The sequence below is a fragment of the Eretmochelys imbricata genome, chromosome 3 (genome assembly GCF_965152235.1).
Source record: "Eretmochelys imbricata isolate rEreImb1 chromosome 3, rEreImb1.hap1, whole genome shotgun sequence".
NCBI lineage: Eukaryota > Metazoa > Chordata > Testudines > Cheloniidae > Eretmochelys > Eretmochelys imbricata.
The window spans coordinates 182,267,945-182,290,463 of record NC_135574.1 but is presented as its reverse complement, the minus strand read 5'-3'; the positions used below and the strand labels follow the sequence as shown (position 1 = coordinate 182,290,463).

At 43.5% G+C, this 22,519-nt stretch overlaps 1 protein-coding gene across 1 annotated transcript in view; it reads right to left on the bottom strand.

Annotated features, from left to right (window-relative positions):
- Positions 1-22,519, bottom strand: part of LOC144262287 (follicle-stimulating hormone receptor) — a 160,894-nt gene that overhangs the window by 103,754 nt on the left and 34,621 nt on the right. The window lies entirely within an intron of this gene.

The following is a 22,519-nucleotide window of genomic DNA, read 5'->3' as shown; positions in this document are numbered from 1 at the left end:
GCCCAGCTGGGCTTATTAACTGGCCTGAGAGCTGAGCTGAGCTGACTAGTCCCAGGCTCAAGTGAGAGAACTCAAGTTCACAGTTCCTGACAGAAGGGGAAGCAGAGGCACAGAGAAGAAAAGTGAATGTCCCGACCTCCACCTGGTCCAAACTGAACTAATGATGGAAAGCAGACCCATCCCAGCATATAACAACTCTCAAGAAGGAATAGAGGGCAAGAAGTAATCATGCAAACACCTGGGACCTATATTATGAATAAGTCTTTAAAAAGCAGATAAATCAGAATGCAACAAAACTGGCATTTCAGGGCCAATTTTTTTTAAGTACCAAAGTTGGATATGCAAACCATGCATGGGTGCATCGACAAGTATTTGTGCACGCAAAACATGTAGTTTATGCACCAATAGGCATTTACACATGCAGATATATGTTTTGTGTGCACTGTTAACTGTTTATACCTGAATGCAAATATATTTTGCATGTCTAACATAGACACCTAGTTTGGAGGACTTGGTCCTAAAATATCTTCTTGGCTGGCACCTGGAAGGCCATTTAGGCAAAGGCCTTTACCTAACCATGAGCTAGATTCTTATCCTTACTTCACAAAGTAGCTAAACTGAAATCAAACTACCAAATCCTATAGCAACTATTTCCAACAACTGCCAATAACCTTGTAGAATGAAGGACTTTCGCTTATTATCATAAGTTATATTAGCAAGAAAAGATTAATCTCTGCATCATAAAGCAAACATGAATTTAGGTCTTTCAAAATACTCTTTAAAACTTATTTTACTGACCTATTTAAAAGTCACATACAGTTAATCAGAAAGCATATGTGTTGTAGAATTATCTTCCTTGGCTCATGTAAAATGCAAATTCATGATGTTAAAATGAACTACATAAAGCATGTACCTAAACTTTAGAATTTAAGTAAAGTACCACAATAAAAAGAAAGAGCCAAGACTCAGTGACCATAATGCCAAATCACCAGATTCCGTTCCAAAGAAATAAATATGATAGGATTTGAAGAACATTTTACTTCAATTTCTGAGGTAATAGACTGATGTTATCACCTTCTAATCCTCTGCAGAAATGTGTATTTTGTCAGAAAGAAAGATTTACTGAGAAATTTAATTTCCTCTCTTTGCAAGTTTTCCCTCCGCTTTGTGCTCCAGCACAAACAACAACAAATGAGTCTCCACTTTACAACAAAAGCCATGAACCCTTTTCTGTACACTATTTCTTTCTCTTGCTAATATGCAAAAAAGAAAAAAAACCTGTTCCAAATTGTTATATTTTTTTCTTGATTGACCACTGGAACACTTTACTTTTTATGTAACAACATTAGGAAAATAGACGTGATGGACAAGAGCCACAAGTGATGTAATTCAGTGTAGCTTCATTGATCTGGCTCTAAGCTTATGATCTTATTTCCATTGGAGTCAATGGAAAATTCCTTTGGGCCCAATTCTGATCTCACTTAAACTTGTGAAAATCATGAGTAACTCTACTACATTAAATAGAGTGAGATCAGAACCAGTCCTACTGACATCGATAGGATTAAGGTCGGGGCAATGAACATAATTTTGCTAGAAAGGCCTATAAGTACAAATACATTAGCATAAGGATATTTTCCTCAACAGTATAGGAAAGGACCAGTATTTTCAGTAAGAAAAATACCTTATTAACAAATGTAGTGTGACAAGTCCTGCTGCTCCTATGGTGAAGTAGGTTTTCGGGTCCAAGAAGCCAGGGCTATGATTTTGGATTGGAAAGTCATATGATCAATTTAGAGGTTTTTATTGGAGAGTGTTTGTTGTTTTTGGCAATGCCTATTAATATGTAAAAAAATCATTCAGCACGTGTTCTAAGTTTCCCTTTAAACCAACCATACAAACCCAACAGGAGTCTCTGAACTTCATTACACCATCAGTTTTTAAGCAGAACTCAACACTGATTTGAAAATCCTGTCTAGTCGTGGGTTAGCAGTGGAAGGGACCTCAAGAGATCATCTTGTCCAACCCCCTGCTCAAAGCAGGACCAATCCTCAATTTTTGCCCCAGATCCCTAAATGCCCCCCACAAGGATTGAACTCACAACCGTGGGTTTAGCAGGCCAATGCTCAAACCACTGAGCTATCCCTCCCCCCGGGATCAGTCAGTGCGAGACCACTCCACCTCACTACATCACTGAGCATCGCCCACTGTCAGGGAATTAGCAGAGCACTGCACAGACAATGTCTCCAGCCTGCAGTCCAGCTGCAAATGAATCTCTGGGCACCAGGCCTTCCATCAGGACAGGGCTGCAAACAGTTTAAGGTCTACAGTCTACAGTCAGGGCAGGGCCGCCAAGGTCCATGAGCCCAGGCCCTCAGTCAGGGCAGGGCAGCAAACCGTTTATGGCTCTGGCCTATAGTCAGGGCAGAGCAGCACAGGGGTCTGGCATCCTAGCTCCAGCAGATGGCCGACGAACACAGGCCTCTTGGCCTAGAGAGGGGAGGCTGCCATCCCAGGGATGGGGTGGCAGGGGAACCCGGTCTCACCTGACTCCACTGGGCCCCAACCCAGAGCCCTAACGGTGGCAGAGTATTTCACCACTGGGGAATCCAGCCACAACATGCTGACTGCAGTCTTCCAGCTCAGGTTCAGGCAGGAAGTATTTATCACTTTCAGCAGCTGCAGTCCAACTGAGCTCCAGGACCCGCCCTTTATACATCCTGTCCCACCTCCTGACTTCCAGTGGGAGGGGTGAGGATGCTCTAGCTCTGCCCACTTGTATTCAGAGCGTGATCCCTCCCCCTCTTGCTCAGTAGAAGGCCACTCCATCTCAATGCATCCTGTGTTCCCAGTTTTTCCTAGAAAGCTTATTTTATTGTAGCCATCTCATGCCTCAGTCCTCCAGAGCTAAATTGCTCAACCCAAAGAAGGGCTTCAGGAAGCCCTGAAGACAGAGGAACCAGCATCCTTCTCTTGCAGAGAGAGTAGCATGCAGCATGTGCCCAGTGGGTCCACAATCTTGCACATCCTGAAGCACTGGTTGCAATTAGGAGATCTAATAAAAACTAATGGCATGCTATTGCCCTGTAATTTCTAATTCTGAAAAGCTCCAAGTTCTTGTTATAATTTTCCAAGATCAAAATAGCTCAGAATGGTTGTTTCTGATGTTCTGTTAATGTTTGTCACCAGAAATTAGCTTCTGGAAACAATCCGGTAAATGTAAACTGGTTTCAGTGAGTGCTGAGGTACTCAGCACTTTTCAGAAGAGAGGGTAGCACTTACTAGTATCAGGCTCCCAGTTGGCCATTTTTCAAAATATGTGTTTTAGTTTTCTTTTGCTAACAAATGCATTTATTTATGTTTATGTGTAGGTCAGTAGACAGTTTCCCAGACTGTGGTCTACAAAGCACTTGCTGGTTGTTTGCAGCCACAGAGTTGCTAGCCTCCCAAGCATCTAAATATCATTAATAAGGTCCTAAGAACCCATGCGACTGGCTTTAAAATGATGAGATTTTAAAAAAATAATACATGCTGGTGTTTGTGACTGGCTGTACCAGACTCTGAGGACCCTTGCTGGAGGCCTCATGGCCCTGCCACACCTTGCCCCAGAAAAGGGCCATGGAGTGGGTCCTCTAAGCTGCCTAGAATGGGTGTGTGGGACACAGCCAGTTGGAGCCCAGCAGGCTAGTATAAAAAGAGCTGCAGGGCCAGAGTGAGAGCAGTTCCTTGCGGGAGCTAGAGGAGTGTAGACAGTGTGCCTGGCTGCCAGGACCTTGGACAGAGCAGTGCTGGCAGAAGCTGGAGGGAGCAAGAAGAAGCCCTGGGCTGGTTGCTGGGACTCCATTAGTAGGGCCCTGCATGGATACAAAAATGTGTATCTGCACCCAACCCGTGATCTGCAAAAATTGTTTGCGGATGCGGATATCCATGGATTTGAAGGCCTCTAAACAACTCCAACAGGTCAATGTGTAGCAGCGGTAACAGTGATGCTGGAACCAGGGGGGTAGGGCCCTCCCACTTTTGAAAAGTGGGGGAACCTGGCCCATCCACTTTTCACTGGCGCTGACCCTGCCCCTTTCCCCTCTTTTTTCCCCCCGAGGATCCACCTTCCCTGTCATAAATATAAAGGGAAGGGTAACCACCTTTCAGTTTACAGAACTATAAAATCCCTCCTCGCCAGAGGCAAAACCCCTTCACCTGTAAAGGGTTAAGAAGCTAAGATAACCTTGCTGGCACCTGACCAAAATGACCAATGAGCAAACAAGATACTTTCAAAGCTGGAGGGGAGGGGCAAAGGGTCTATTGGTCTGTGTGATGCTTTTGCCGGGACCAGGTCAGGAATGCTCTTCAGAACTTCTGTTAAATTAGTAAGTAATCTAGCTAGAAATGTGTTAGATTTTCTTTTGTTAAATGGCTGGTAAAATAGGTTGTGCTGAATGGAATGTATATTCCTGTGTTTTGTGTCTTTTTGTAACTTAAGGTTTTGCTGAGAGGAATTCTCTATGTTTTGAATCTGATTACCCTGTAAAGTATTTACCATCCTGATTTTACAGAGGTGATTCTTTTACTTTTTCTTTAATTAAAATTCTTCTTTTAAGATCCCGATTGCTTTTTCATTGTTCTTAAGATCCAAAGGTTTGGGTCTGTGTTCACCTATGCAAATTGGTGAGGATTTTTATCAAGCCTTCCCCAGGAAAAGAGGTGTAGGGCTTGGGGGAATATTTTGGGGGGAAGACGTCTCCAAGTGGGCTCTTTCCCTGTTCTTTGTTTAACACGCTTGGTGGTGGCAGCATAGGGTTAAAGAACAAGGCAAAGTTTGTACCTTGAGGAAGTTTTTAATCTAAGCTGGTAAGAATAAGCTTAGGGGGTCTTTCATGCAGGTCCCCACATCTGTACCCTAGAGTTCAGAGTGGGGAAGGAACCTTGACAACCCCTCCTCCCAGGCCAGTATGGAACCCAGCCGAGGAGCTAGGGCAGCTGTGGGGAGCTGCAGTGGACCCTCCACCTGCCCACAGTGTGGGGTAGGGTGGGGCTGAAAGCAGCTCCTGGCCCATGTTCCCATCCCCAAGACTCTCCGTATGGCCGAGGGCAGGTGGAGGGTCCATAACTCCATGCTGGCTCCCTATAGTTGCCTGCGTGGCTCTCCCCGACCCAGTTCCCCCACCGCCCCCACTTCTCCCCAGAAACCTCCTTCCTCAATGCCTGCTCTACCCCCACCATACCTTGTTCTGTGATCTGGGTAGGAAGGCTACAATCCTGGGCAGTGCCTCCTTTCCAGAGTGGGGGAGAGCTTGGACATGCCTATGCAGCTGTGGGGGGCTGTAATGCATGCAGACTTGGCCCCAGGCACAGAGTGGCAATAACTACTCTCCCTTCATTGCACAGGCCCTTGCCAACCCTCTAGTTTAAATTACAACACCACAGCTCTTTCAAAATGGGGCTTGGTTCACTCCCTTCTGGGAGTTATTGTTTACCTCCTCTGTCAAAGCAACCTGGGGACTACAACTCCCAGAATGCCCAACAGGCTAGCTGCATGATTCAGAGAGCCGAGCTGGAGCCTGCAGGCTGCATGATAGCTGCTTTTAGGATGACCAGACAGCAAGTATGAAAAATCAGGACAGGGGGTGGGGGATAATAGGCTTCTATATAAGAAAAAGCCTCTAATATCGGGACATCTGGTTACCCTAGACACTCTGTTCTGGTGAATCTGTGCTGCAGACCCCTGCATGGAAACAAAATGTATATCCGCTTCTGAGCTGCTATCCACAAAAAAGGTCTGTGGATATAAAGCAGATACCCACAGATTTGCAAGGCTCTATCCATTAGGACAAGGCCCTGATGTAAAGATGAAGAAGGTTGCTGGGCTGTGGGGAAGTGGCCCTGGGAATCAAAGCAGCAGTGTGGCTTAGATAAAGGGTCATGGCTGCTATTTACACGGTCCCTTGAGTAGTGTGCTCCTCATTAGCCACTGGGGGAAGTGGTCTGGACTTTGAGGCATCCCAGAAGGGGAACTGAACCCTTTAGTGGACCAGCAAGAGAGCTGAGGCCTGAAAGGCCCAAAGAGGGTGAGGACATTGCCTCCAGGAGGGAAGTCCGGAGTACAGCTTGATACCAGGGCCAAGTCCATTGATAGACTACAATACTAACTAAGGACCTAAGCCCAAGGAGGTCTACGGCGAGAGAAAGTGCAGAGACGCACGCACTCAACCAGCGGTCACTCACTAGAGGTATGTGAATCCCATTACAGGTTTTTTTTATTTTCCTTCTGGTTTCAGAGCCTACAGGCGCACTCATGTCATGTTTAGAAGCTTTTTTCCAAAACCATGAAGGATGAAAACTTACTTTAAAAAAAAATGAGAGCTGAGAGTCTCATGAAACCTCTTGATTCCAGGAGCTAGAAGGGAAAAAATATCAAATATCACATGGCTCATGATAAAATTATGAGAATTGGCAACACCACTGACAGCTAAAGCTCTGCATTCTAGGCTTGTTTCAGCTTTAAATGGTCTGAAGGTAAAGTCCTATGTACAGCACATTATAGTAGCTTCACTTCAAAGTGACAGATGTGTGGAATAGAGCCAAATATTAAAAACAACCACCAGCAGCTTTACAAAGCAGGATGAGAATCTACCGAGGTCACAGTAGTGGGCAGAGGTCAGAGTTTCAAGGAGAAAATAGATAATATAAATTTTTATGGAGAAGAGTGAAAAATATTTCTTCAGTGAACTTCCCAAGATAGACTGACAGACCAAATAAATGTCTTACTCTTACATATTGTTTTTAAATGAGCAAGACAAAGTAGGTCAGGTAATACCTTTAAGTCTAGGGATGGAAGCAGACTGTCTGAGCTAAATAGAAATTGGGAAAGATTGTTAAGCAGAAGGGGTAACATATGTTGGAGGCAGTCACTTGAAATGAAGTGGGCAATCAGATTAGTTTGTTATACATAAAGGATCTGAAGCAGACAATTAAGGGTAGTACATAAGAACATAAGAATGGCCATACTGGGTCAGACCAAAGGTCCATCCAGCTCAGTATCCTGTCTGCCGCCAGTGGCCAATGCCAGGTGCCCCAGGGGGAGTGAACCTAACAGGTAATGATCAAGTGATCTCCTGGCATCCATCTCCACCCTCTGACAAACAGAGGCTAGGGACACCATTCCTTACCCATCCTGGCTAATAGACATTAATGGACTTAACTTCCATGAATTTATCCAGTTCTTTTTTAAACCCTGTTATAGTCCTCGCCTTCACAACCTCCTCAGGCAAGGAGTTCCACAAGTTGACTGTGCGCTGTGTGAAGAAGAACTTCCTTTTATTTGTTTTAAACCTGCTGCCCATTAATTTCATTTGGTGTCCCCTAGTTCTTATATTATGGGAACAAGTAAATAACTTTTCCTTATTCACTTTCTCCACACCACTCATGATTCTATATACCTCTATCATATTCCCCCTTAGTCTCCTCTTTTCCCAGCTGAAAAGTCCTAGCCTCTTTAATCTCTCCTCATATGAGACCTGTTCCAAACCCCTAATCATTTTAGTTGTCCTTCTCTGAACCGTTTCTAATGCCAGGCTTCCCACGCAAACAACTGATTTGTGGGAAGCCGGGGATGGGGGGCAGAGAAGCAGAGCGGGGCGGCGCATTCAGGGGAGGAGTCGGAGTGGAGGTGAGCTGGGGCTGGGCATGGGGAGCTGCTGGTGGGCGCTCTGCACCCATCGAATTTTCCCCGTGGGTGCTCCAGCCCCAGAGCACCCACGGGGTCGGCTCCTAAGGCGCCACTTTTGGCTGGTTGTTAAATTTAGAAGCCCTTTTAGAACCAGTGCAAATCGGCTCCAGCTCACCACTGCCTCTATTATGCTGTCTTTGAAAAGTGTCCATCCAGCTTGCAGGGATTTCACTCTAGTCATTGTACCTTTTAATTTCTGTACCTTTTAATTTCTGTTTAATTAATGTGCTCATTCTTGCATAGTTTCCCTATGCATAGGAGGCAGCGTGGTGTTGTAATGAGTCATAAAACCAGTGTCCCTGTTAAAACTTTGTCTAGCAAAATTATGAATTTAAGTCCCCAGGCTTGCCTTTTGAAGGGATTGTGCAGGTTTCCCTTGAAGACAAATACTGAAAGATCAGATGGAGTGATCACTTTGAGAAAAGTGTTCACCCTTGGGTGATATGGTGTTTTTTTCTCACCATTTTTTCCTGTGGAGATTCATTTGAGAGCATACTGATAATCTTGTTTCACCCACATTGTTATTGGGGCATTTGATGCACCGGAGGTACACCATATGTTGGGATAAGCATGTGTAGGCCCCATGAATCTTGCAAGGAGCTTTGTATGGGGTATTGTTTATCACAGCAGTGGAGATATGTCTGCAGGTTTTGCATCTGTTCTGGTAGGATTTAGTGCTGCTTTGACTTGGTCTGAGGAGTTTGCTCCTGGTGATGAGCTTGGGGAGGACAGAGGGTTGGTTGAAGGCCAGAAGAGAGGGTTCATGAAAGATTTCTTTCAGGATATGGTCCCCATCAAATACGGGTTGTATATATTTGATGATACAACATATGGGTTCCAGTGTGAGGTGGTAGGTGAGAAGTAAGTGGTGTTCAATCAGTGAGTTTCTTTTTCCTGTATTGAAGCAGGTACTTCTGGGCTATTTGGGTGGCCCTTTCCGTGATGTGATCTATTTCTCTGGAGTGTCCTTGTTTAGTGAAGGCAGTTTTAAGTGTGTTAGCGGTGTAACCTGGACTTCCTCTTGAAGCAAAGTCTTTGGTATCTGGTAGTGCAGGGCTGTAGATAACAGATTTGTTTGGTGTGCCTGGGGTGGTTTCTGGTCTGTGGCGGTAAGTGTGGTGATTCCTGGGTTTCTCATATATAGTTGTTTGTAGGGTTCCATTGTTTAAGTTAAACATTGTGTCCAAGAAGTTTATGCTGGTGTGGGAGTGTTCTAGAGAGAGTTTGATGGTTGTGGTTGAAGTTGTTGTAAAAATCTAAAAAGCTCTTCTATCCAGAGGATGAAAATATAATTGTATCTTAGGTATGTCATTGCTTTGTGGTGCATTTTTCCATAAAATCTGCCTTGAGGTGGCCAATGAAGCAGTTGGCATTTTGGGGAGCCATCCTAGTACCCCTGGCTGGTCCCATGGTTTTGACAAACTGTTTGTTGTTAAATGTGATTTTGTTGTGGGTGAGGATGAAATGAATGAGTTTGGCAATGTGTTTTGGATGGATTTCTGAGTGCTGTGCATTATCTTGTATGTGTTTGAGGAAAGCAGTGATGCCTTCCCAGTGAGGGACACTCGAATACAGGAAGGTGACATGATAGCAAGGATGCTGTTCTGAGGGAGGTTGTTAATGTTGTGGAGTTTCTGGAGGAAATCAGTATTTTGCAAGAAGTTGGCCCTTTGTGTGGTAAGTAGGGCTGTTGATTAAACAATAACTCACGTGACTAACTCAAAAAATTAGTAACAATTAAAAAATTAATTGTGATTAATCACAGTTTTAATCGCACTGTTAAACAATACCAATAGACATTTATTAAATATTTTGGATGTTTTTCTACATTTTCCTATATATCGTACTCTGTGTTGTAATTGAAATGAAAGTGTGTACTATTTTTTATTACAAATATTTGCACTGTAACCATGATAAACAAAAGAAATAGTATTTTCAATTCACCTCATACAAGTAGTGTAGTGCAATCTCTTTGTTGTGAAAGTGCAGTTTACAAATGTAGATTTTTTTTTTGTTACGTAACTGCACTCAAACCAAAACTATGTAAAACTTCAGAACCTTCAAGTCATAGAATATCAGGGCTGGAAGGGACATCAGGAGGTCATCTAGTCCAAGCCCCTGCTCAAAGCAGGACCATTCCCCAACTAAATCATCCCAGACAGGGCTTTGTCAAGCCTGACCTTAAAAACCTCTAAGGAAGAAGATTCTACCACCTCCATAGGTAACTCATTCCAGTGCTTCACCACCCTCCGAGGGAAAAAGTTTTTCCTAATATCCAACCTAAACCTTCCCCACTGCAACTTGAGACCATTACTTCTTGTTCTGTCATCTGCCACCACTGAGAACAGTCTAGATCCATCCTCTTTGGAACCCCCTTTCAGGTAGTTGAAAGCAGCTATCAAATCCCCCCTCATTCTTCTCTTCTGCAGACTAAATAATCCCAGTTCCCTCAGCCTCTCCTCATAAATCATGTGCTCTAGCCCCTAATCATTTTTTGTTGCCCTCCACTGGACGCTTTCCAATGTTTCCACATCCTTCTTGTAGTGTGTGGGCCAAAACTGGACACAGTACTCCAGATGAGGCCTCACCAATGCCGAATAAAGGGGAATGATCACGTCCCTTGATCTGCTGGCAATGGTCCTACTTATACAGCCGAAAATGCCGTTAGCCTTCTTGGCAACAAGGGTACACTGTTGACTCATAGCCAGTTGCTTGTCCACTGGCACCCCTAGGTCCTTTTCTGCAGAACTGCTGCCTAGCCGTTCAGTCCCTAGTCTGTAGCAGTGCATGGGATTCTTCCTTCCTAAGTGCAGGACTCTGCACTTGTCCTTGTTGAACCTCATCAGATTTCTTTTGGCCCAATCCTCTAATTTGTCTAGGGCCCTCTGTATCCTATCCCTACCCTCCAGCATATCTCCCACTCCTCCCAGTTTAGTCTCATCTGCAAACTTGGTGAGGGTGCAATCCACACCATCCTCCAGATCATTTATGAAGATATTGAACAAAACCGGCCCCAGGACCAACCCTTGGGGCACTCCGTTTGATACTGGCTGCCAACTAGACATGGAGTCATTGATCACTACCCGTTGAGCCTGATGATCTAGCCAGCTTTCTATCCACCTTATAGTCCATTCATCCAGCCCATACTTCTTTAACTTGCTGGCAAGAATACTGTGGGAGATCGTATCAAAAGCTTTGCTAAAGTCAAGTAATAACGCATCCACTGCTTTCCCCTCATCCACAGAGCCAGTTATCTAATCACAGAAGGCATAGAAGTTCACTCAGTCCTATTTTGTGTTCAGCCAATCACTAAAACAAACAAGTTTGTTTACATTTATAGGAGATAATGCTGCCCTCTTCTTATTTACCATATCACCAGAAACTGAGAACAGGCATTTTCATGGAACTTTTGTACCTGGTACTGCAAGGTATTTACGTGCCAGATATACTAAACATTCATATGCCCCTTCATGCTTTGGCCACCATTCTGTACAACATGCTGATGACGTTCGTTAAAAAAATAATGTGTTAAATAAATTTGTGACTGTACTCCTTGGGGGAGAATTGTATGTCTCCTGCTCTGTGTTTTACCCACTTTTTGCCATATATTTCATGTTATAGCAGTCTTTCTTCGATGATGATCCAGCACATGTTGTTCATTTTAAGAACACTTTCACTGCAGATCTGACAAAATGCAAAAAAGGTACCAATGTGAGATTTCTAAAGATAACTACAGCACTTGATCCAAGGTTTAAGAATCTGAAGTGCCTTCCAAAATCGGAGAGGGATGAGGTGTGGAGAATGCTTTCAGAAGTCTTAAAAGAGCAACACTCCGATGCGGAAGCTCCAGAACCCAAACCATCAAAAAAGAAAATCAACCTTCTGCTGGTGCCATCTGACTCAGATAATGACGATGAGCCCCTGGAATGGTGGTTGAAGCATGAAGCGACATATCAATCTTTACTGCATCTGGCATGTAAATGCCTTGTGATGTCGGCTACAACAGTGCCATGAAAATGCCTCTTCTCACTTTTAGGTGACATTGTAAACAAGAAGCAGGCAACATTATCTCCTGCAAATGTAAACAAACTTGTTTGTGAGAGTGATTTGGCTGAACAAGAAGTAGGACTGAGTGGACTTGTAGATGCTAAAATTTTACATTGTTTTATTTTTGAATGCAGTTTTTTTGTACATAATTCTACATTTGTAAGTTCACCTTTCATGATAAAGGGATTGCACTGCAATTGAAATCAATATATTTGAAAATGTAGAAAATACACAAAAATATTTAAATAAATGGTATTTTATTAAAGTTTAACAGTGAGATTAATCAATTTAATCACGTTATTAATCATGATTAATTTTTTTAGTTGCTTGACAGCCATAGTGGTGAGTGATTTAAAGATGGTTTCTATTTCTTCAATAAGAATGCTTTGGCAAGATACGATGGGGCTTCATGGGTTCCCTTATGTGTGTGTCTTGGAAAGCACGTAGAAGGTCCATGGGTGGGTTTGTGGGGGGTGAGGTTATAGAGTTTTTCTTGGACTTGTTTGGGCAAGTATTTGATGGTATACTTAAATTCCTGTTGAACTGTGGTGTGAGGTCTTCCTTGAGTTCTTTATAGTAGGTGGTGTGAGAGGGTTGTCTGTTGGACTCATTGATAAATCATCATGATTAAGTACTAAGACAGTGGCCCCTATGACTGCAGGTTTGATCTCTATCTTGTGGTTGGATTTCAGGGACTGTACAGCTATCCTTTTGATGGCAGAGAGATTGTGGTAGATGTCATGTTTGAAGATTTCACAATCAATTTTTTCCTCTGAAGCAACTGATGTAATGATTGGGGGGGGAGGGATAGCTCAGTGATTTGAGCGTTGGCCTGCTAAACCCAGGGTTGTGCGTTCAATCCTTAAGGGGGCCATTTAGGGGATCTGGGGCAGAAATTGGGGATTGGTCCTGCTTTGAGCAGGGGGTTGGACTAGATGATCTCCTGAGGTCCCTTCCAATCCTGATATTTTATGATCCATTGTCTATCTTGGCCAATCAATAAAAATTACTTTAAGGAAATTAACAGTTAAAAATTCAGAAAAAGGAATTTCCTGCCAAGAATCTGGTGTCTTTTCCTTTTTATCTTAGAGGACAGGAGAAATTAATCTGAAAATGTTTTTGCATCTTTTGTCTTCAATAGAATCAAATTTCTACCATTTGTACTGAGTAGACTGGGCAACTTTAGAAAATGGCTACATTTTCTGACCAAGAAACAAATCTCTCCCTTTCTGGCATATTTTGGTTAAAACTTTCCTGTGTCTTTAATTGTCAAAAAGAAAGTAATAGAAGTAAAATACTAACTGAGAAGGACCAGTTCCTCAGCTGGTGTAAATTGTGGTAACTCCACAGAAATCAGAGCCATGGTGACTTACGCCAGGTGAGAATCTGGCCTGAAGAATTTAGATCCATTCAATCATCCTTTGCCACCAAAGCATTAGAAAGTGATCCAAGCATCCTAAACATTGTCTTCCTAGAGCAGTTGAGAAATATTTTATGCAAGCTCTAACAATTCTGAGATTTTTACTGTAAAGTCCACACAAATGCTGAAAATCTACTCTAAAATTATTTAATGGGAATTAGGTACCTAACCTGATTAAGTGCTTTTGTAAATCCCACTAGGCACATACCTGCATATTTAGGTATCAAAATCCTTTGTTGATCTGGCCCCCAAAGCATCCAGTTCTGCCATATACCTTACTTCTCAAGTAATCCCACTGAATTCCATGGTCCTACTCACTGAGTACTACTCAGTGGGATCAATGGCGGTAGAATCGGACCCTAAATGTTAAAGCTCCTCCACATGATCCCTCTCCCCCCCCCCACTTTTTAATTTCAATATATTATTTTTATTCCTGTAGCGCCTAGAGGCCCCAGCTGAGAGTAGGAACCCACTGTGACAGTTACGACACAAACACATAGTCAGAGACCATTTATTTCCAAACAATCTAAATAGACAAGACAGTCAAAGAGTTGAAGAAATTATCCCCCATATTGCAGATGGGCAACTGAGACACAAGAGGAAATCCTTGTCCCATGAAGGTCAATAACAAAGCTCCCATTTACTTCAATGAGACCTTGACTTCACCCCCCAAAATTAAGTGACTTCCCAAGGTGTCAACGCTGAATCCCCACTCTGTCACTCCAAGTGCAGAAAGTGGGAGCCTGCAAGGATTCTAAAAATTAATACTTGCCACTCCAGACTTATATTAAACTCCCAAGGTTACAGCTTTTCTCTGACCTTTGCTTGGTAAACGCTGCCACCACCCGAATGAAAAAAAAAACCCTTCAACCCAGGAAGGAGCACTTGGGAATTCCTCCCTGTGGGGTACCCTCAAGCCCTTTCACCCCTCTCCAGGGAAGAGCTGAGAAAGAAAAACAAAGGAAATTAGCTCTGGCCACCAGCTAAATAAACAACATATGCACAAACCTCACAGGACACCAAAAATCCAATCCTGTTCTTAAAAAAGGTAAATTTTATTAAAAACAAAAAGAAAGAAAATACATATAGAACTTAGGCTTTTGCTAGATTTTAAAAGAGCAATTCCAAAAAATTAAGCACCCAAAATAGCTTTCTTCGGGGTTCAGCTTAAAGGTTACAAGCAAACAAAAGCATCTGGGGTTAGCACACAGAAGATCCACAAGCCTTCACAAAAATAAACCTGATCACATCTAGCTAAACATTCTGATCTACTTACACCTTTGGGTTGCTAAAAGTAGTTCTAGATATGATCTGATGATTTTCATATCTGGTTCAAACTTTACACAGCATTCCTGCTGCCCTCTTCAGCCCAGAGAGCAACAGACAAAGGGAAAAGTCTCTTTCCCAATTTTAAAAAGTTCTACCTTCCCTTTGGCTCTTTTGGTCAGGTGCCCACTCCTTTTCTTTTACCTGTGGGCTTGTTAACCCTTTACAGGTAAAGCAAGCGGAGAACAGACCAAGGGGGATTTTACAGCTAACTGGCTGGCTGGGTGTACATCAAAGGGAGCTACTCCCCACCACCACTCCCTTATGTATCTCACAAGGTCACAAAGGAAGTTCACAGCAGAGCCAGGATTTGAGCCCAGATCTCCTGAGTCTCAGTCCAGTGCTGAAACTACAAGACCATTCTGCCTTTCTATTGTACCTTCTTTCTTGTCTTCTTAATTCCATCAAAATGCAAACAACTTGTTTACAGTTTTAGCAACCCAGAAAGGAAATACAAACTATTGAAAACGTTAAACTTTTACAAGATCTACTGTAGTATAATTCATAAAATACAAGGCATTACATTGATGTGCTAACTCATACTCAAGTTATAATAAATAGGTACCTCTTCAGATCTGGGAGTTAGAGATAGAAATCTCCTACATTAATTAAAATGTTTCTCTATATGCTCTATTAGATGAAGCATTATAAAAACAAAGCGAATTTTTAGAGATGGGATGAAGCCATTCCTACTTCTTTGCAGATCTGAATGTAATAAAGACAATTTGTGCAGTTCTTTTTAAACTTATTGAGATTATTATGTAGCTTGTGAAAACTGCTATTGAATCTTCAATAGTGGCCCCTGTTGCACACTATGCACACCGTCCTATTTCAGGGTGAGGGTGAGGTATTTTCTTTCTTTTTGTTTTTAATAAAATTTACCTTTTGTGATATCACCACGACTGCTGTCTATCAGACGATCCTTAGGCTGAAGGCAGCATGGCTCAGTGGTCAGGGTCAAGATGGTTGCCCCCAGGCAAAGGGCCATGTGGCCTAGTGGCCAGTGTCCACAGAGACCCGGGCCCTGCCCCTCCACTGGGTCCTGGCCCAGGGCCCTGTCAGCAGTGAGTGTGGTCATCACTCAGTCAATGGGGATCCTACTGCAACACGCTGACTTTCTTCAGGTGGGAGATACCACTCATCTCGCCTCTCTGGGCCACTTCCTACTGTGAGTCTTGAAGCTGGGGTCTGTTTGTTGTCGGAGTCTCAGAGTCCCAACAAGCCACCTGCGCTGGGGAGCTCAGACTCCTGTAGGCTGGCTGTAGGCAACCAGTCTCCTGTCTGGGCCTTAGGATCTCTGGTTCCTGCAGTCAGGGACTGAAGCAACTTCTGGGCTAGAGCCTCCAGTAAGCGTCCTTCCTTCCCAGTGGTAAGCCTAGAATGAGCTGGGCTGCTCCCTTTTATACTGAGGCAGCAGTTGGAACATGCCCAGCATCGTCTGAGGTGTGGGACTTCCACTGCCCATTATGCGGGGTTAACCATATCTCGGCCTAAGGCGGGGAATGCCCACCCTGTCACAACCCCCTTAAAAACTTTTTGCCCATTTTATCTTTTTATAAGTAGATAAAAAGATATTAATAGTACCAGTGGTATTTCCAGTCTAAGTGTGAGGAATATTGGCTCACACCAACAGCAAACTACTGAAAGGAAACTTTTTAAGGGCATCCGATGTACATGGCACATAACTGATGTATATATCTTTAGTTTCAGTCCTGAGCTGGTATTTCATCAGCACAGTGTGCCTTAGATATTAACATTATAGTATTGGGCTATGCAATAGAACAAACCTATGTTGAGATGACAAATGCAGTCCTATCCTACACTGGTATCCATAGTATTTTCTTCCAGAAAAGCTATTTTTTCCTTTCCAAGAAACCTGCTTAAGTCAGCTAACTCATTACCCAAGTTTCCCTGTCACCGGGCCTCTCAGGAGAGACTGAGAGGAGAGGCTGAAAAGAAAGCATAAAATTGCTGTGAACAGTGAGTGCCTTGGCACTGGTAAAATGTTGTGCTGCGCAAGTCATCTCTCAAGCAACACGGCTTTAAGCTTATTCTTTGTATTATTCCCCAAAACATGGTCTGTTCAGTCTCAACACTGATACACTTTTCATTTCAGGACAAAGCATCCACTGTCCTTAATAACATCACTCATCTACCACTGCACTCCAGATAGCCTCTGTTCAAGGCCAGACATGCAGGCAGTTAAAAATAAAGCCATAAAAACTTTTCAAATACCTTAACTTGAATTTACCCACATGAGGGTAGAGAGAGTGTGTGTGTGGGGGGGTGGAGGGTTCTGTTTTTTTTTTGTTTTTTTTGGTTGTTTTTTTAACGAAAGGAAAAATAAAGGTTGTAAATCTTAGAGTCAGAAAAGGAATTATGTGATGCTGCTGATTTAGCTCAATCTGGGCCAATTTAAACTGAGTGCAGTGGAGCAGATTCTCAGCAGATGTAAACTGTCCAAGCTCTGAGGGTCTGTCCTACTGTACTTGTTTTGAGTTGGCTGAGGCGGAGGTAAAGATGAAAAGAAATTGACTTCAGTACAGCTATGACAATTTACAGCAGCTGAGGCTCTGGGTCAACTCATCTCACAAAGAAAACATCTCACAAGTGATTTTTTTCTCTAGATTTAGATATAGTGAGGCCCAAGCTTGTAATCTACCATCTACCTATCTATATACACACACTATATGTTTATATTTGTTAAATTAGTGATGTAGATTAGAACCTTTAGCCTTGCTGTATCTAAATCTAGAGCAAAAATCACGTCAGATGTTTTCTTTGTGAGATGAGTTGAGTGACTCCAGAGAGGTGGTGAGAATCCTTCACCACCTATCAGAATCCTCCTCTTATCTGTGTGTCTGACCCAAATGCTAAGGCCTGTATTTTAAAGGGCTACAATTGGTAATTTTATTCCAGTTCTTCAGATATTTGATCTCATTCAAGCTTGGTTATTTCATCTAAAAGTATGTTTAGTTCTTTTACCTCTGTTTCCTTGTATAACTCATTGGAATCAACAGACTTTGCTTAAGGGAGTTCTGCAGTTCTCAAGGCATCAGAATCCTCCCTTCTTGGCTGCCGGGTGGCAGTACAGCCATTCTGTTCTTATCCTCTAGAGCCACTGCACCCATTCACTCCCTGATGCAGGACTGGAGATTGGTCAGTGGATTCATGTAGTTGCAGGTCAACTGGCCACTCCCCCACCCTGCTCCCAATACTCCCTGCACCATTACAGTAGATTGAACCACCATAGAGCAATGCTTAAAATGTCAGCACTTGGGGGAAGGAACTGTCTCTGTTGTGTTTCCACAGTGCCTAGCACCATGGGGCTGAGGTCTCTTGCTGCTGCAATACATGATCAAGTGCTTCTGTGGGTAGAGAAATTGTAGATACCTTACCCAGTTCTACATCTATGAAAAAGAATCACAATGGTTCTTCTGTAGCTGAGGTCTCCTGGAGAAGATGGTTTGGCCCTTTGACAATGATAATACCTATAAAAAGGCACATAGCAAACTGAACATGCAGTTATCAATTGCATGTACTATTTTCAGAGCCATGCTCAGAAAAATATTTTGTATAAAATAAGAAGCACAAGTGACTGAAACTATCCTGTATTTGTTACTAAGAACCAGAAAGTAGTGAGTGCTTGCTGTATAGAAAATTATATAATATGAACACAGATTACCACCCATGATACCATTCTTTAATTAAACAACAAAAAATTCACACCCTCTTCTTCAAGGTTTCTTCACATGGACCTCCTAAAAATATGAGGCTGTTGATAAGAGGGCATCATCCTTGACAATACATCTTGTTGTCTGCAGCCATTTTAACAGTGTCAGGCCATTAAAAACTTGAGATTCATTCACCATGAGCAAGTGTTCCGACACCCACACACATTTATAATAAGATCGCATGAATACTTCCCTGACAGACAAAAGGATCATTACATAACCACTGGGTATTTTATTCTTTCACAGTGTGTGTTTTACTTTGTGTTCTTTTTGGTAACCTGTGCCAACCCTATGAATCCAAACAGGGTTATGGAAAATGTCTAAAAATTCAGCTGACCATTCTTCTTTCCAGGTATTGTCTTTGTCAAAACTCCGCCCACCCCTTTGATGCCAAGCAAGAATAATCATCCACCTCAAACACAGCTGGTCACTTTGACTCTTTCACTGTTGCAAGAATGTGTCAGGAAAATCTTCTCTTCCACATGAGGGAGAGAGCATCTCTCTATTCAGGACATCAAAGGAAAGTGAAAAATGCTTTGTGCTTAGAGTTTCTACATCTAAGGACTCAAGGACCTTCTATGTTGGCTCATCTATCCAAAATGGGATTTTTATTGATTTCAGTAGAAGCTGTCCAATTACAAAACTCTGAAGTTCTGTGTATCTTACTGTACGTAAAGCTTCCTTTAGGAAGCAAAACCAAAGGCATAAGTTGTTGCTGACCTTTACAATGATCACTGTTGGGCAATATACCAAGTGCCTCCTCTCTATCACTTTATTTTGTTGGACAAAATCATTAGCAAATTAGTTCTACTCTTTACATCCTTTTCCACATGGGCAGCAGGTATCCCCAAACAGCCAGGCATGGCCTTGCCCATACTCCGCCTCCCCCTCCTGCTTCCACTCTGTGGCTCCCCCTGTGTGGTGGCCCCTGCTCAGGCTGCCACTCTGGGGATGGGGCCACTCTACCTGCCTTGCACTCCAGGGCTGGAGGGGCTGAGGCCATGCTGCCCATTCTCCCTGTGCTCTAGGGCTGAGGGCGCTGGGACCGTGCTGCCCGCCCTCCCGGTGCTCTGGGGCTCGGGAGCTAGCCTGGGGCAGGGACCAGCGGCCACAGTAAGGGGGCTCTGGGCTCCAGCAGGGGGGCACAGGAGGGGCAGGGCCTTGGGCAGAAGGGGTGGGGCTTGGGGCTAGCTTCCCACAGCTGGCATTTCATATGCCACCCATGCTTTTTCCATCTATATCCTCACAGCTCCTATATCAACGCTGTTTAATGAGATAATCCTGTTAAAGTAGATGAAAAAAAAGGATACTCCCTGCCAATTTCTTTAATTAGCATGCAGATGATAATCAGCACTAGGGGCCCACAGTATGTTTGGTTTCATTTGGATAAGCAGACACAATCCAGATGTTTGTTTCTTCCTTTAGCAGGATATCCAATGCTCCAAATCATAGAGGAAAGTTTTGTGGTGTTCATTACTGACTAAACCAAGAAAATTCAGAAGCTTTTGCTTAAAATCAAAGTCCCTGTTGTTCCCTTCTAGTTCTGCTGCAGTACAGGAGTAAATCTGGGATAGGGTCTCACAAGGGGAGGATAAGCAGTTCTGTAGCATGCACCACCCTTCTTTCAAACCAATTCACACCAGGTACATCAGAAGGCTGCAGATTTGACATAGCTGGTGGGAAGTGTCAGGGGCTGGACATACTCTGAGGCCATCATCCCATGGGTGTTTTCAGAATAAGTTATGTATACATTTTATGTTGCTTCCTTTTCTGCAGAGTAAAACCTCACTGAGAGGCGGGCTTTGGAGTGGGCTCTGAAAAGGAGACTAAGGGAGCATAGCACAGTATCAACAAGGAGCCATACTGTCATAGGATAGGCCCTGAAAAGAGCAAGAAAGCACTAGGCCTCCAAACCCACTACCCCAGGCCACTATGTTCTTTCACCACACAGGTTGGGCCATCTGGAGATTTGGAGGGTCAATGCCGTTGCCTTTTCTACAGGACATAAAAGGTGACAATCATCTGTACAAAACTCCAAGTGTTTCCTGACTTGCTACCAGGTATTCTTTCCTGCACTGTGGATGGTATGGCCCAAAGACTTTTATCCAAACCTTTTTGAGAATCTCAGAAATTCAATACACATTTTGGGCAAAGATCTACCATAGTTCTTTCTTTAACCGAACATGTCCCATAGCTGCTGGGCAAGTCACACTCCTCCTGTCCATAAATCCTAATAGCCACTGGGGCTGTTCTCCTTGTTGTTCAAGAGTTAAAGAATATATAGGTATAGATTTTCCTTTGCCTCATAAGCAGTTAATTATGTGATGAGCAACACTTGTTGGGATTAGGTGTGAGGAGAGGTCTCTTTTTATAATGTTGTGGGAAAATACGTCTTGCTTTCAAAAGGAATATCTTCTATTCTAGGGATTTGGGAGTGACGGATTAGAGAGTGCATGCTGCTGGGGGAAAGGATGGAGCAGTTGTGTGTTTGGAATCAAGTACTTTAGCTATGTGCTCCAGCATAGGAGGAAGAGAAGGGGAAAAATTCATATCAGATTCTCATAATACTTAGCTCTAGAACTGTTAAAAAAAAACAACCCAGATTTTCCCTTTGGCAGGAAATGCTGCCATTTTGAAATTTCAAACTGGAAAAAATGTTTAAAAAACCAGAAAGGTTTGTGAAATGAATTTCAAAAAAGTCATGTTTGGAGGGTTTAAACACATTTTTTCCATTGTGAATCAACATTTTGAACATTTAATTTCAAAGTATTATTTCAAAACAATGTTCATATTAATTCTCCCAATCGGAATATTGAAAAGTTTCATTACATTTGACATTTCCTGACTGAACTAGACAATTGCAACAAAACTACACTTTCTGACAGAGAAATTTTTATACTGAAAATTTCCAGCCAGCTCTACTTAGCTCTTATCCAACACTTTTCATCCATAGGTTTCAGAGTGCTTTATAAATGGAAGTAAGGATTAAATCCGCATTAACAGATGGGGGAAAACTGAGGAAAAGAGAGGTGAAGTGACTTGCCCATGGGGACACAACAGAGCTAAGAACAAAACCCAGGACTCTCGATTCCTAAATGTAGGGCCCTGTCCACTGGACTACACTGCTGTTGCTGATGTTTACTTTATTGGATTAATATTTAGAGCTAGCTTCTGCTTGGCCCTGGGCTTGAGGGGGAAAGGGGTGGAGGAAGCAAAGGGCTGGGCAGCAATAAATCCAGGCAGAATGTCAGTTCATTCACCCCTGCATTCAGGGATGCTCTCTAATTCAGGAACTGTTCTCTAATTATTCCCATGAGTGGTATGGTTCCCAAAGGGGGTGTGGAGAGGTAGAGAATGGGGAGTCATGGCTCTGCATGAGCTAGCCAGCAGAAGTGACTAGATGTACTATTTTTAAAGGAGTGCAGCAGCTGGCATTCTTCTGCTGCATGCAATGTAGCTTTGGGAAGAATTCTGCCCGAGAATGCCTCTTGTGCTAGTTCCTGGGGCACTGAAGCTCTGCACTGCTCCACTGCAGTGCTGAGCCTGCAAGACGGTAGGGCTGTCCTGCCATGGACTCAGCGTACACTGTTGATATATGCCACTGCTATATTTCTTTTTAGGGAAGGGATTTCTGTTTCAGTGGTGCACATTACACATACTGCACTAGTGTCAAGAATGATTCTTTCAAAACATTTTAAACTAAGTGTGACAGGGTATACCAGCCCCTCTCTGGCCCGTGCTGGAGGCCTCATGGCCCTGCCATACCCCGTTCCAAAAAGGAAGTGGAGAGGGGCACAGCCAATCGGGGCCGAGCAGCCTAGTATAAGAAGTGCTTCAGGGCCAGAGGCAGTTCAGTTCTGTGCTGGAGCTGTAGGAATGTGGATAGGGTGTGGCTGGCTGACAGAGCTACAGAACTGGACAAGGCAGTGCTGCCAGAAGCCAGGGAGCGCAAGAAGGAGCCATGAGCTGGTTGCTTGGATTCCCTCAGGACAAGGCTCTGAGGTAAGGGTGAAGACAGCGTGGGGCTGTGGGGAAGTGGCCCAGGGAATTAGAGAAGCTGTGTGACATAGTTAAAGGGACACAGTGGACAGCTGCTACCTACAGGGTCCCTGGGTTGGGACCTGGCGTAGTGGGTGGGTCTGGGTCCCTGCAACCCCCATTAGCCACTGGGGGAAGTGGCCTGAACACTGAGGCACCCCAGATGTGGAAGTGAACTATAGTTGCACAGCTGGACAGCTGTAGCCCAGAAGCCCAAGAGGGTGAAAACAT